The sequence below is a fragment of the Pogona vitticeps genome, chromosome 1, assembly GCF_051106095.1.
Source record: "Pogona vitticeps strain Pit_001003342236 chromosome 1, PviZW2.1, whole genome shotgun sequence".
Lineage (NCBI taxonomy): Eukaryota > Metazoa > Chordata > Lepidosauria > Squamata > Agamidae > Pogona > Pogona vitticeps.
The window spans coordinates 136,197,405-136,211,541 of record NC_135783.1 but is presented as its reverse complement, the minus strand read 5'-3'; the positions used below and the strand labels follow the sequence as shown (position 1 = coordinate 136,211,541).

Below are 14,137 nucleotides of genomic sequence, written 5' to 3'. Positions count from 1 at the left end.
ACTTTAATCCTGCACAAGCCCACTCTCCCATTTAGTCTATGAGGATTGCAGAGAAGAACTTTTTGGTGGACTGTCAGGAAGATTAAACTTTTCTTTTTCAAAACAAAGAATCTTCAAGAGAGCAGTTTGTAGAAGCACAGAATGTTTATTGCAGCTGTCTTTGGACTATATCCACAGGACAATAGCACAATTACTATTTGTGTGGAAACTATGGCCATATAGGCCATCATCCCTTACCATTTGCCAGGCTGGTTTGAAGAGATGAGAGCCACAGTCCAACAAGACCTGGAAAATCACTGGTTTAACCACACCTACCCATCCCCTGCAACACACACAGCAGCCACTGCTGTTTTAAAGCCTTCAGTAGGCCTATCCTTATTCCCTGAATAATTTTGGAAGTTCTTAGGATCTCTGAATGCAGCCTTGCTTGATGCCTCTCTGCTTACGGTGTGCACAAGGGAAAACAGATTGTGCTTGAGATCCCTTGCAGAGCAGTCTGGTATGATCTTTTTCCAAGCAGTCACAAGATGGAAGGGGAAATACATTCCAGTTCAATCCTAATCTATGCCAAAACTGGAGCTTTTTGTTCTAGCTGCACAGTTACTATTTTTGGGGACCAGGCTGGAATGATTCCCTGACAGATGGAAGAGCCACTTTAATATCCAGTGATATTGGACACACACCTTTCCTACCATCTAACTGCACCCTAAGACTTTCTATGATATAGCACCTGCGTTATGTAAAATTACAAGAGGGAGATTTTCCCTTCATTTTGCATTCAACAACTGTAGCATGATTTGGACCTATTTAATTTTGCTGTTTTCATATTAGCTTTTTAAATTTGCTCAAATTGATTTGCATATATTCACATCTTTCTTTGTTTCCTCCTATTTATATGCTGGTTTATGAATAAGAGTTGAACAATGAAACAAAAGGAAAACAGGTTAGAAGATTCTGCCCCCCCATCTAGACTCATACAATTCCATGCACTACAAACTAGCCTGTAGACTACCTGGGTTTATATAAATAAATAATCCCAGCACACTTCACCAAAGGTGTGTTACAAGGATTAGAAATCATTATAGACAAAGCATCCTTGAGTTCAGTATTATTTACTTGCAAGAAATATATTGAAGATTTTTTAAAAAAAAAATCTGGTATTAACAGAGCATCTTTGAAGATGATTTGAGTATAAGAATATAATTACAAGACCTTCAGTTAGGAAGTGGGGAAGAGGATGACCAGAACAGCTTTTTTCTATATCCAACTGGAAACATTAAAAGTACAGGAGAAGCAGAAAGCTACATAAAGTGTTATCTAAAAGTATTCCCGGACTTGTTTCTTATTCAAATAATACAATAAATTAACACAGGAGAACACAGGAGAATAAATTAGGATCCCGAGAATGTAATGTATTTCTTGTGGAGTGATGATAAAGCTAAAGCTGAGAGCAATGATAAACAACCACCACAACTTTTTTTTAACCCTGAGTTTAAAAAAAATGGTTTGAGTTAGTTGTAAGACAATACTTGTTCTACACGAATGCAAACCTTTCCATGCAATGAGAGAAGGACCTAAAGAGGTAGGGCACTCGGAACAACACAGCTCCCCTGAACAGCCACCAAAAGTGTTTTAAAAGAAAATGAAAATGAGATGCACCCAGGAATGAAACGTCTTCTCTAATTCTTCCAGAGTTCACAGATGACTGGAAAGGGCTGACCGTGAAACAGACCCACATCTATTCTGACACTAATTGTTGGAGGGGGGGGCATTAACCGCGGTTGCTCTGACTCGCCTTCTCCTTTGTAGGCACCGGCGGGGGGGGGGGAGAGTGTCGGATGAGGGAGAGCATCCCGTCCCTTTCTCTCCCAGGTCCACCGAGGTTCGGCCAAGCTTGGCTCCACGGAGCTGCCCCAGGGGCTTCCCTTGGGCCCGATTCCCCCGGAATGACCTCTCCCCACCTCTCTCACACACACACTCTCACTCTCACTCTCACTCTTTCTCTCTCTCTCTCTCTCTCCCGCCCCATCCCTTTCCCTCCCTCCCCATGCTTTCTTCTAAGTTGGTTTCGGGACAAAAGGATTTTGAAAGAAACAGCTGCCGCCGCCGCCACCCTTAAAAGCAGGCACGAAGCCGGTTCTCACGTTCCCACCCCCCAGGCCCGCCGCAACAAAGGACCCGCGAAGCCCAAGGGCTTTTCCCTGCAGCCAGCCCCCCCCGCTCGCCCGCCCGCCCGCCTGCCTGGGTCTAGGGTCGGAGGAGGTCAACGTGCGAGGTTTCGCCGGGTTGCTCTCTCTTCTCGCCCCCCCCCCCTTTATTTGGGGGGATAGGATTCAGCAGCAGCCGCCCCCTTTCCAGAGCCCGAAAGCGATCCTGCGCCTTGGACTACAACTCCCAGGATCCCCTAACCCCCCCGCCTGGGAGTTGTAGCGCAAGGCGCAGGGCCGCCGTCCCGCTCCACGCCCGCGAACCCGCCGCAAAAGGTGGCGGGGAGTCGGCGCTCGGGGAGCCTCGGACGGAGCGGCAGCTCGCCTGTTAGCTCTCTCCCCCGCGGGCACAAACTCTGCGGCCGGACGGAGGCGGGGGAGCGTCTGGGAACCTGGCTGGGCGCCTCCATCCCTCTCCGGGGACCGGGGCTCCTCCGTCCCTTCCGCCCGAGTTGCACCGGCAGGCAGGGAAGACCCAGAAGGAAGAGGAGGCGGCTTACCTCGGCGGCTCTCTCTTCGTCGGCCGAGGAGCCCTTTCACGAAGCGAGGCGCTGCGCTGCGCTCTCCGGCTCGCCGCGTGCTCTAAGGAGGGACCCGAGAGGGATGCTGCCCGTCCTCGCCCTCCTGCCCCCTCCCCAAAGAGGGGGGGGCGCGTCCCCGGCGACCTTCCCGAGCTCACCAAACGCCTCTGAAAGGGACGGCGGGGGGGGGGGGAGAGGGAGGATAGGCGGCGTTAGTCTGGATTACCAGCCGGTGCCCCAGCGCCCGCCCTGACTGACACACACACACACACACACACACACACGGGCGCGCACGGGTTCGCCCCCCCCCCCGAAGTGCGGCCGGACTTTTCTCCTTCGCCCACCCCACCCCACCCCACCCGGTATTTTTGAGCGCGCGCGCCGGAGGCCAACATGGCTGGGGGGGGGAAGAAGGTTCGCTTCCCCAGGTGGCGTTTTAAAGAGGGGGGGCGGGTCAGTCAGTGCGCGGGCCCCCTCAGGCGCAACCCCGAGGAACACACCCCCAACCCCCCCCCAAAGAGCCAAAAACGTGGGGCACCTGAAAGGCTCGGGCGAGGAGGAGCCCCTCCGCCTCCGCGGCCTCCCAAAAGCGACCCTTCCTTATTGCAAGCCACCAGCATCGGGAGAAGGGCGGCGACGACACACGCCCTCATCCCCAGCTCGGCAAAACGCGCTTTTTTTGGATCGCGGCTCCCGGCATCCCCCCCCCCCCATGCAATCCGAACGAGCCACTTTTCCAGCACTTACATCCTCTCCCCCCCCCAGCCTTTTTTAGCTCTTGTTTCAAGGCGCCCCCCCCCCACCTGCTTGGTCGTGGAGTGTATTTATTTATTTATTTATTTATTTATTTATTTATTTATTTATTTATTTATTTATACCCCGCCTATCTGGTCATTATGACCACTCTAGGCGGCTTACAACATAAGAAAAAAATTTATAACACAATTATTTATTCTATGGAATAAATATACAATACATTAATTAAATAACAATGTTTTAAAATCAAACAAACAGGAAAAGCACCCCACTCTCTTCCCGCGCACTCCGCCCCATCCCATCCTCACCAGGAGGCTTGACTCTCAGTGGCATAAGCTGGGGGGGGGGGGTGGTCAGGTGCTGAAATCCATACGTTCCTCGGGGCCACGGGTAGTAGTAGCGCAGGACAGGTGGAGCTTTGCCCCACAATGGGGAAGTTTAGAGAGCACTGAAATCCAGAGGCGAGTAGAAGATAAACAGCAGCCTTCCTTCCTTTTTCTGAAATCATAGGTTTTTCTCTAGTGGGAGCTAAAGCAGTGTGGGTCAAATGATTTGGCTTCTGGTTCATGTACTGTGATCCCATATAGTTCACAAAAATGTCACATTTTAATCCAAGTTTAAGATGACAGAAGTCTCAAACTTATGTATACCCATTGTTTTAGAGGCTGCAAAATACACATTCTATCATACCTTAACCTCTTTCAAATTCAGTTCTGCACCCGCTATCTGCAAAGTCAATGATCGATACAAATACATATATCATTACATGCGATATACCACTGAGCATTATATTTTTGGATCCATCTGGAATTTCACCAATCAAAAGTTACCTGCCATCTCCTTCCTCTGTCATTAACAAGTAGTACATGGTCTCTTCTATTTTGTTCTAGATATATGAGAAACTTTCTTTCCAGACATACATATGGAGGGTCCTAAATCAAGATAAAGTGTGTTCTGGTGCTTATCTACACACAACTTGCAAATATCTGTGGATAGAGCTGTGTATGTTTAGCTCTAATGTTTTGCTCACATTTTTTGTTTACTTGCCCATCTGAGCAATCCCTTTTCCAGTGTAAAACATCCCGACAAATGAAGCGTTGGCTATTTTTAGGTTTAACATTTGCTTGTCTTTGCTTCTGAGCTTTGTATTCTTTCTTCAGAGCTTCAGTGGGAACTGGCTGGCTTTCTCTTAGCAGCTATCAGAGGAAAAAGCAAAACTTATATCTGCCTATGGACTACCAAATTCAGCTTGCGTCTTTGAAATTTCTTCTGCCACACCAGCTACAACTGGATTGAAATTCTGTTATTTTTCTGCGCATTCTGTGATGAAAATGATTATCTCTTAGGATTCTGTAAGTGAACCAATGAAAGCTGTTCTTGTCTGAGTATAGCTCAAAAGTCTTTCTTACTTTTCTTTACTTGGGTTCCAAGAATTAAGTGGTCTTGGGACTATTTTCCCTCTTCCAATAGATCCATGCAATGGTAAGACATGGCACACACACCCTTCTCTTGATGGGCTAATTTTAATGCCTCCCACATCTCTTTACATGGAATTTACACATCTGTATATGCACAGTCCAGCTATCACTCACCGGAGAAATTATGATGTCTTTGGCAGGGTGGGGTGGGGTGGGGGAGAGTGACTATGGGTGGTACCCTGGTGACCTACAAAGCTGGGTGTGATATTTTGGACAGCAGGAACACCTGCTCCCAAGATCTTTATTCTTAGTCACCCCAAAGTATTGTGTTTTCAAAAAACAAACAAAAACAATCTACAACTGTTTCTTCAGTAGCTGGGAGCACTCCCTTTCATAAAGATGCATTGATTCTTTTTTAAAAAATCTATCTAGTCTAATCACTCGCCCAGCTAGTTGTTAATAGCCAAGATGGGCAAGGTTTAATCAGTCCCACCCCTCTGAATACTTTGTGCACATCCTTGGGCTGAATCAACTAATTCCTACGAAATTAGAATAGCCATAGGCTACGACTATGTTCTGGGGTTCTCTGACATCCCACTCAGGTGGAGAGAATGCCTTGCTAATGAAGTGATTGGTACACATGCAGAATTTTTGCATGGCCTCTTTTGCTCAACACCAGGTGGAAACGCCCCAATCTGAATGCTAAGCAAATGGTCTCCTGGTAAGGGAGAGTAAGTCCTTGGGAGTAATCCCACCACCAGCTGGTGCAGTCGGTAGCAAAGAAGGCAAAGCTGGGACAAAGATGCATGAACTGGTTCATGGAAGAAGGTCTCGGTGACTCAGGTCAGGTCAAGTCAGTCCCAATCAGATCATGGATGAGAGCTTTTTTAACCTAAACTGACCTGCCATTAACAACCAGCACATTGGAGGCCGGGGGGTGGGTGGTTGTTGGCACAAGCCAAATCCTGTTGGCTTAATGGCATCAGGTACTATTATCTGGGCTCCAAAGGGACAATCCTACCAAATCAACATGGGTTACAGTCAGTACAAAAATGAAGCTAATTAAAGTGAGAGAAAATGGAATAAGAGACAAAAATTTGCAGTACAGTGCAGTACCATGCAGTCAATCAAATTTTAGATTAGTCATCAGTAAACAAGGGGCCGATCGAGGATTCACCTTCCACTTATATTTATTTTATGTTGCCTTTCTCCCCAAACGAGAATCCAAGATGGTTTATAATACAGATGAAAACAATAGCATTAAAATATAGTGGGTAAGATATTGTTGAAGATGGTGTAATATAAAGTGATGTCCGCAGAAATGTGGAGAGCACTGTATCCAGGGAGTCTGCACTGTGCAATTTGATTGTGCGACTGGTTGTGCAATTAGCGGAGTGAATGTCACACAACACACCTGTGGAACTGCCCTGTGGGGATTAAACCCTGATGTCCAAAGGCATAATAATCCAACATCCTAAACGCAACACCATACTGATGGAAGAGAGCTCTGGATGGGAGGGACACCCACCCTGTTTAGGGTGTGAGCAGATCCGCTGGCCCAAGTGTAGCATTTCCAGAGGGCTAGAGGGGATTGCTCTGGACAATAGATGGAGAGGTCCCCTTTCCCCAACTCAGCTGCATGTGCCTAGATGGAGATCCAACTGAAGATGCTGGTCACTCAAAAGGCTGCTCTTAGATCCCCTGGAGTGCTGTCTTGCTGAGGGTTAAACTCTATTCAGATCCAGAATGGGGCCAGCAGGCTTAGGACATGCCTCAAATGTCACCCAGTCTGTTTCTATGTCAGAATTAATTCCGTTGGGCATCATTGTTCCTCTCTTTCTCTCTCCCCTCTCCCTCCCTCCCTCTCTTCTCTCTCTCTCTCTCTTTGTGTGTGTGTGTGTGTGTGTGTGTGTGTGTGTGTGTGTGTGTGTGTGTGTGTGTGTGTGTGTGTGTGTGTGTCTAACCAGAGGGGAAAAGAGGGACAAGGTGCTGAAAACAAGCAAAAAAAACAAGAGTGAAATACATTTTTCAAAGTACAGTACCCTTCTTACTGGAAAATGTTTAAAACCTTTCGGGTAATGTTGCGATTCCCTTGTTGGGGCAAACATCCAAAAAGGAAAATATGCACTTTGTCAGCTTTTCAGGAAGTCAAAAAGAGACTCCTGGGGTGCCGAAAGAGTGTGCAAACTCCTTCCCAGTTTGTCTCTGTCAAAGTAAATCCTAGCATTTTCTGACATGGGTTCAGCATTTTCAAATAACTATCGTACAAACGTGGGGGGGGGGGGAAATATGTGTCTCTACTGCTTTGCTTGTTTTAAAAACTCCCACATTGAGGTGGCACGTTTTTAGACAAAACTTGATGGAGGCCAGCTGTGCATTCTGGTCCCCATCTAGATCAGGGTCACTAGACCTCACTAAAGAGCTAGTTCACCTTCTACTGTCTTGGCTCTCCCCTAGAAAAAAAAACTCCCCCGTCCCCTTCTTACATTACAAAGAACGCAAGAAGGAGACATCCTCATCCTTAATAATAATTATTATGTGCCTTCAAATCAATTGTGACTTATGGCAATCCTTTCTAGGATTTTCTAGGTACAAAGTACTCAGAAGTGGAGAGACTGGCGAAACGTTAGGAAGAACAACCTCCAGAACACGGCCAAAGAGCCCAAAAAACCCACAACAACCATTACTCAGAAGTGGTTTACCAATTCCTTCTTCTGGGTTGCTCTGGGACTGTGCAGCTTGCCCCCAAGGCTATATAGGTTGGTTCTTCTCCTGGGGTACACAGGAAGGAACTGAATTCCTGGTCTCTGACTCCGCAGCCAGAAATGTACTAACTTCCAGAGCTATCCAACCTGCTTTCTTATCCTTCAGGAGGAATATCCCATGGCTAGCCAATACAGTCCTTCTCCTTGGGGCCTCCTAAAGTGTCTTCTTATGGGTTAAGATCACTTCAGTGTCAATTCTTTAGGATCAACCTTCCAGGGACAACATGCCTCCTAAGGCCAGCCTGAGAAAAATACCCAGTCTTCACAAAAAGCTGAGCCACTGTTTGCTGGATATCGCACTCTGTGTTTTGATGGGTGAGCCTTCCCAAAAGGCTGCTCTGGATGGCACAAAACAACAACTTTGAAAACTGCTGGCCTAGAAACTCACACACAGGGTCTACTGCCTATAACTTTAAATACACAGTAACCAATTGTGTCTTTTAAAAACCCTTTTGTTCTGAAGACCACATCCACCCCAATCTGGAGCTCCATCTGAAGGTTGCTTTGGAGAATCGAAAATCCATGGCTAGTAGCTATTGATTTAAAGTAACGTGCTGTTTGGTTCTGTTACACAGAGACTGCATTTGTGCAGCTTGTGTTTTTCCCTAAATAGAACTATGTGCAAGCACATTTTCATTGGAATAGACTGCATTTCCAGATAACGTTACAGGCAGTTTTGTGTTCACGGACAGAGTTCACCCACGGAATTTAAATAAATGGGAATTCTGAATAAATAGATAGAAACAGGATTATGTTTATAGGTGTGCTAAGGCTGCCATCCTGTACTGTCAAGCTGGAGAAAAGACTATTGAACTCAGTGGGACCTACATCTAGGTAGACATCATGTACAGGCTTTTTAAGGATATGCTTTTAGCCTTGGGGTAATCAGCATTGTACTGTACTGTATTTCTAGGGAATGAAACTATTGCCCTCTAGTGGGAAATAAGGACAGAAGCCTTTGAATCGAAGTACTGTACCTGTAATGGGAGGCGATGGACTGGCTGCAGTTCACAAGAGCTATTGCCGAATAAAACGTAGTCTTTAAGATGACTGAAAAGGAGTTCTTTAATTCACATGAATATGATGAGTAGATCTCTCTATGCAGAGGACCCTGATGATCATGGAAAGTCCTGATGACAGTCGTATGGATGTGAGTAGAATTATTTTTCCTATTTTGCCATTATATGGGATCCATTCTGCTCTCCTAATGGACTTTTGTGTTTCAGAACGTCTGGGACGGCGGTTGTTGTCGGGTGCTGTCAAGTCACTCCTAACAAAAATGCAATGCATGAATGACCTCCAAAAGGCCCTGTCATTAACGGCCCTGCTCAAGTCTTCCAAACTAACGCTGTGGCTTCCTTTACTGATTCAATCCACTTCATGCTTGACCTCCCTTTTTTCTTCCTGCTTCCCAGCAAGACTTCGCATGAAATTTCCAAGGTATGGGAGCCTTAGGCTTCTACTACACAGTCAGACACTGGGGATTTGCTGAACGGATTCCCATTTTTACTGATTACGTGACGCAAAGGCCAAGTCAAATCAGTCTGGCCCTTTTTGCTCCCCGTGCAGAGTTTATTCCTCTGCTACTGAGGGCTTCTCCTTTTTTCATACAGATCTTTCCACACGCAATCAGTTGTTTCATTCTTCAAAAGGACAGGGGGCGCAACTGTGAGTGATATTCTGGTGATGTACTAAGCTGGGTGGGATATGTGGATAACTGGAACACTTATCCTTGTGAACTTTCTTCTTAATCACCCCAAAGTATTGTTAATTTTTTTTAATGAACTACCAAATTTACTGCTAGCCAATGGACAGTTTAAAGCATGTTTTGTCATAGCAGAAAAGGCCAAAACAAACGAACAAATGTGTTTACAGCTTTTTGTATATTTCAGGGGCCACATAACATTTAATAAATGCTAAATCATTAGGACTAGGAATATAAAAATGCTTATCTCTATTATTTTTCTTGTTATGTGTCATTGAGTCACCTCCGACTTACGATGACCCTATGAATTAGTGACCTCCAGAATGTCTTGCCCTCAACTGCCCTGCTCAACTCATGTATATTCAAGACTGCAGCTTCCTTTATGGATTCAATCCATCTCGATTTTTTGTCTTCTTTTTTTCCTGCTGTTTTCAGCTCTTCCTAGCATTATTGTCTTTTCCACCAAGACTTGTCTTCTCATAATGTGCCCTAAGTATAGTCACCTCAGTTTGTCATCCTTGCTTCTAGGGAAAGTTCAGTCTTGGTTTGATCTAGAACTCACACGTTTGTCTTTCCGATGATCCAGGGTATCCACAAAGTTCTCCTCCAGCATCATACTTCAAACAAATCTATTTTTTCCTTTTCTTTCTTTCTTTGGCCAGTTTTTTTTCACAATCTAGCTTTCATACCCACACAAGATGATCAATAAATACAAGAGTGTGGCTGGTCTTGATCTTGGTATCCAGTAATGCATCCTTACACTTGATGATCTTTTCTAATTCCTTCATTATTGCCTTTACCTATGAGAAACCAAAAGGGATGTGGTGGCGCTGTGGGCTAAACCGCTGAAGCCTGTGCTGCAGGGTCAGAAGACCAGCAGTTGTAAGATCGAATCCACGCAACGGAGGGAGCTCCCGTCGCTTGTCCCACCTCCTTGCCAACCTAGCAGTTCGAAAGCATGCAAATGTGAGTAGATAAATAGGTGCCACCTCGGTGGGAAGGTAACAGCGTCCCGTGTCTAAGTTGCACTGGCCATGTGACCACGGAAGATTGTCTTTGGAAAAAACGCTGGCTCTGTGGCTTGGAAACGGGGATGAGCACCGCCCCCTAGAGTCGAACACAACTGGACAAAAATTGTCAAGGGGAACCTGTGAGAAACCAAACCATTCTGTTTCCGCATAGTCTGTCCTGGCTTCTAGTCCATAATACATCAAGACAAGCAAGTGTTAAGGCACACGGATTTCTTTTAGAACAATCTATATTAAATAAAAATAAATTTATCCCTGCTACTACTACTACTTTTTTTGCAGGTGGTGGGAGTTTGTATGAGACTCTCTTAGATCAGATTACGAAACATTCAGAGAAAAGTATGGTAGTAATGAGAGACTTGAAACTCTCTAATTATCTGTTAGAAATCCAACTCTGCCAAGAATGCAAGACCAACAGATTCCTCAGTTGTCTTTCTGACAACTTCATCTTCCAGCAAATTTAAGAACTGACAAGGGATCAGCCATCCTAGACCTGACTCTCACCAACAGGGAATGTCAACAACATGGAAATACATCACTGGATTCTCCGATGAAGTTATCAGACAGTAAAATACATCCATTACTTTGCCAGTGTTTGATTAAGTGTTTGATTTATATTTCACCACTGGACGTACATACATAAAAATCAGGGTTCCAGAATGGATGGTGACTACGCAGAGATGGAAGGCATGCGCAGTGGGGTAGATAAAAGAGCATCAGACAAACAAGTCTGTGATAAAGTTGTAGCCCACTGCCTGAAAGGGCATACGTGCCAGTACTCTCAAAGCAAAATATCTCCTCCACCTCACAGAGGAAGTAATTGATTCTATTGCAGCTCCGGAAAGGTATGTTAGTTAAAAGTGAAGGAGTGAAAAGTAGGGCATATAAATCTCACAATTCAACACATCACAGCCATAGGTGACTCAGCAGAAGAACTGTGAAGGGTATGCAGACTCTGCAAGTCCTCCCAAGCAAATGTACAGAATGTCTGCAGACAGAGGGTCCTGAGTTTGAACTTGTAGTGATTGATGCTGGTGAAGCTGAACTGTGAACAGCAATATGAATCACCTTGTTATTCTTGACAAGCTCGGCATGTTTGAAGCAGAAAAGTATTAGCAGGAAGGATTTGGGTGTGGGGGGGACTTCAAGGCCAGTCCAGGTGAAAACACAAGACAATTGTAAATAGTTCTGTGATAACAGTCAGCGTTCAGACTGAAGTAGTCAGTCCTTATATCACATACATTCCAAGGGGACAGATCAAACAGGGAGTAGCCAGAAGCACAGCCATAAAAACAGCCAGATTATTTGGTAGGGATTCCAGCAGACACAGGGCAAGGAATGCTGCAGTGGGCATCAAAGACACATACGTTTGTTTCTCCAACAACATTTTGGTCCAGCTCATGGCGTGATCACATGAGGCAAATGTTCTCTGCTTACAACCCAGTTAGATTGTTGCATAAATTTGCAGTCACATGACACATGGCCATTATCGATTTATTTACCAGGCCAGTGGTGTAACTGCAGTTCATTTCCTCCCTCACTGGGAGACTTGTTTTATTTTGTTCCAATGGCATTTCAAAGTATTTCTTACTGGTATGAGATGTGTGCACAATCCTATATATTATTTTCCAAAGCCAAGTCATTGGGAAAGGCAGCCACCATCATTTCCACACAGCTGCCCTGCTTTAATTTTAAAAAAATTGCTTCTGGAATATTGATACATAGGTAAACTTGTATCAACGGCTTTAAGGGACAATCACATCACTCTACCCACTGTCTGGCAAGCAATACAGCCGGGGGGCGGGGTCCATTAAGTGCAGCGCAGGTTTTCTAGAAGTATGCGTGCAACAGAGGAAATTTTACCAAGTAAGAACCCCTACCCAATATGTTAATGTATTGACTAATAATTGAAAAAATAATAATAAAGTAAACGGCAAGAGAGAAAATAAATCGGTACCACAGTGTAGTCAGCCATAGCTATTCAAATAGGAGAAAATTAATCAGTAATGTTAAAACACATTGGGATGGTCATCCAGGTCATACCACATGACCGCAATTCAGTATCACACAAGTATGAAAAGTATCATTCAAGCAGGGGAACATTTCCCTGGTGTGACCATGTCCTCAGATAGCTTTACAGTATTTATAGTCCTTTGCATGAAATGCTTCCTTTCTCCAGCTGGCCCTATTTAATTAATTAAAATACAAATAATAGTGCTTATATAAATTCAACAAATCTACCTCAAATAGCATAGAAAATATGTGAACTTTCCCCCCTCTTTTCATCTTGAGTTGTCAATTTATCATTTAATGCAATGTCCCATACGTCACCATACCAATCTTCTAATTTAATATCATTTTTATCTTTCCAAAATGTAGCTATTAATATTCTAGCATTTGTCATAAAATTAGAAATCAATTCCTTTGAACAATAATCAAAATCTGTCTTCTCAAAAATTGATAACAAAGTGATTTTAGAGTTAAATTTCAAATATATCACATATTTCCTTAAAAATCAGTTTCCAAAATTTCTGAATCAATTTACAATCCCACCACATATGATAATACATTCCAGTTTCTTCATCACATTTCCAACAAGCTTTGAGTAATCTGAATTTATTATATTCAACTTCACAGGAGTCATATACCACCTTAAGCAAATTGTTAAAAAATTCCTTTATTCTTAGTGACATTAACTTTAACACTCTCATCCTCCAAAATTTTATCCAATCCTGTTTTAATTTCTGTCTTTAAATCATTTTCCCAAATTAATTTCAAATCTTCTGTTCCTATCTCTTTTTCCTCTTGTTCCAAAATAAAATTATATACAGCGGTGCCCTGCATAGCAACGAGAATCTGTGCCGAAAAAATTGTCGCTATCTGGATTCGTCGCTATGCAGGGCAAAAAACTCCATAGGAACGCATTAAAACGGGTTTAATGCGTTCCTATGGGGGGAAAACTCACCGCTAGGCGGAAATCCTACATCCGGCCGCCATTTTTGCTGCCCGGTAAGCGAGGAAAGGGCGCAAAAACACTGCGGGCGGCCATTTTTTCCCGGTGGCCATTTTGGAACCGCTGATCAGCTGTTTTTTAAACATCGTTACGTGAAAATCGGTAAGCGTAATGCTTACTGATCATCGCAAAGCGATGTTTGGCCATATAAAACATCGCATTGTGATCGCAAAAAAGCCATTGCTATGCAGATTCATCATTAAACGGGGTGCTCGTTAAGTGAAGCTCCACTGTATTCTACTTACTACTCCCTTCATCAAAACATCTTTCTACATATTTTCATTTGATGATAGAAATTGTTCATACTTAGTACATTCTCTACATTTACTATTAGTTTTCAACCATTCATTTATCCAGCTGTCTAATTGCCTGTGTGCTGCAGGGTCAGAAAACCAGCAGTCGTAAGATTGAATCCATGCAAGAGAGTGAGCTCCCGTGGCTTTCTCCCTGCTCCTCGCCAACCTAGCAGTTAAAAAGCATACAAATGCAAGTAGATAAATAGGTATCACCTTGGTGGGAAGGTAAAACGGCGTTCCCTAGTCACCACGATAGTTTATTAGTATGAAGTTTAATCATAATTAGATCCTTCAATCTCATTTTACTCATCCTTTAAACTTGCAACGTTTTTGTCCTTAAACAAATCTACTAAACCCTTTAAGTTTGTAGGAAAATTTTCTTTTTCAGTCACTAATTTTAATGGTAAGGTTGAAGTACATAGCTTCTC

The 14,137-nt window shown here is 44.1% G+C and overlaps 1 protein-coding gene across 2 annotated transcripts in view; it reads right to left on the bottom strand.

Moving 5' to 3' along the window:
- The window catches only part of GREB1 (growth regulating estrogen receptor binding 1), a 101,794-nt gene extending 98,462 nt beyond the window's left edge, over positions 1-3,332 (bottom strand). Inside the window, exon 1 of one of the 2 annotated variants that reach the window (XM_078388168.1) lies at positions 3,267-3,332. The gene's annotated coding sequence lies outside the window, so the exon portion shown is untranslated. Of the gene's footprint in view, positions 1-2,707; positions 2,840-3,266 lie in introns of those variants that run through there. The other variant, XM_078388163.1, reaches the window with a different exon arrangement.
- Between the last annotated feature and the right edge of the window lie 10,805 nt (positions 3,333-14,137).